This window comes from Tasmannia lanceolata, unplaced genomic scaffold (genome assembly GCF_043159265.1).
Source record: "Tasmannia lanceolata isolate RefF3 unplaced genomic scaffold, GAP_Taslan_0.1 ptg000024l, whole genome shotgun sequence".
In the NCBI taxonomy this organism is placed as follows: Eukaryota; Viridiplantae; Streptophyta; class Magnoliopsida; order Canellales; family Winteraceae; genus Tasmannia; species Tasmannia lanceolata.
The window spans coordinates 17960600-17962491 of NW_027518701.1; positions in this window are offsets into that span (position 1 = coordinate 17960600).

Genomic DNA, 1892 nt, shown 5'->3' on the forward strand with positions numbered 1-1892 from the left:
TGTTTAAACTAAAACTAAAGACACTCTTCTCGAATGAGAATGCAGACGAAATTCCCCTCGAGATCTGAAACATGATCAAACGAGAGGAAGAGCGTCGAGCGTAGCCACTCAAAGAAGAAATCAAAGCTGTTGATAGTGGTTTTGAAATCCGAAACTCGGGAAAGATGGATTGGCAAAACTTTATCTTCCGAGGAGAGCGAGGAATTGATAAACCTGTTTATAGGGGTTTGAGGTAGTCTTGCTTGATCCTATAAGGATAAACCAGGTGAACGCCTTGTTGTTGTGAAAAGCAAGACTCATTCCGCTTTAGACACTCAGTCGAAAAGTAAGAATTTGAGAGGGATGAACATCAAGCATTAAGTGAAGCTGATGAAGACATTGAGAGATGACTTTCAGAAAAGAAAGCCATAGACTTGATCCCCAAGAAGAGCATTTGTGTTGTACATCTTGGTGGGATTTCAAGTCATCGTATTCAGATAGTAAGGACAGTTTTTATGTCCAAAAGAAAGAGAATATTCAAAAGAAAAGAAAGGCATGAGAAAAAGAGACAGAAGGAGAAGGGAATGTGTCCCTAAGACAACATCTTGGAAAAATCAAAGACCCAAGTGATGGAGTCTATGAGATGGATTGAATATCAGAATTGTCTCCAACATTTGGAGACTATTGAGAGCAGTATAATCTTGAGCATGAGTTCAATATTCGAGAAGCGCACAAGTTTAAGTGGAGCACCATGGTTGAAGTCTTGCTTGCAAATACTGCCAGACTCTAAAAAAACAAAAAAAAACAAAAAAAAAATAATAAAAAAAAATTTTCAAAGTCTTGAACCTTAAACATTCAAAAGCTTGTACATCAAAACACCAGGAGGCCATCCTTGGACGTTTGAGCCTTTATAGCCAAAATCCCAATGTTTAAAAATCCTTTTGTGAGCCCTTTGAGCCAATATTTTAAAACCAAATAATTCTTTCAACCACATTATAAACCAGGGGCATTTTATGCACCTGAACTACGTCATGACCTGATCCTCAACTCTTCGGGGGTACGTAGGCAACTTGATAAACTCAAGTTCGGTCAAACCTTGGGGATAAAAGCTAAATCATTCCCCTTCCAAAATTTTGAAGCTAAAAAGCTAAACCATTCTTTGTTAAACCCCAAAGCGAACTACGCGGATCTGATCCTCCATTTTTGGGGTACGTAGGTAGTCTGGCTAGACCAGATTCGATCCAAATCGTTTGAACTTTTGATATCTAACCCTTTTGAACCCAAGCCTACCTATAAAGTTCTTCTGGTGAAACAAGCAAAGGTTCAAGGCAATTGAAAACAAAAACAGAAAGAAATGAAAAGAACGAGAGTCTGAAGACCCACTAGGTTGAAAACCCGAAAGGGCGGCCTAGAGTCATGCGTTTGCTAAGTCAACAACCAAAAGGGTTGGCTTATGCGAAAGTGATGGTAGCGGTCTGATGGGTTGAAAATTGAAGAGGCAATCCAGTCAGAGGTAAAGACTTCCCACAAAAAGTGAGCTGATAAGACATGGAAGGAGTTCATCGGTTATGAAGAACTATGATGTTTGAATAGTGTGAGAATTCCAGGCAAAAGCTAAGGCAAATGGTTTGCTAGACCAGAAACCTGGAATGCAATAATCATGAGTTCCCACCAGAGGAAATTCGAAGAGATGAAGAAGCAATATCTACACAGGGCAGGATCTTGGAATCCAAGTAGTGTCAGTGAGATTTACTTTGACTCCTTTCTAAACTAGGGGCATTAAAACTAAGCAATCCAAAGGGGTAATAACCATGACAGAATTCCTGATGGAGGAAATTAGAACTTCTTGACATGGTTTTTCGAAATTATTTTGAGAGTGGCTAACTTTACTATAAAAAAAAAACACATTAGGT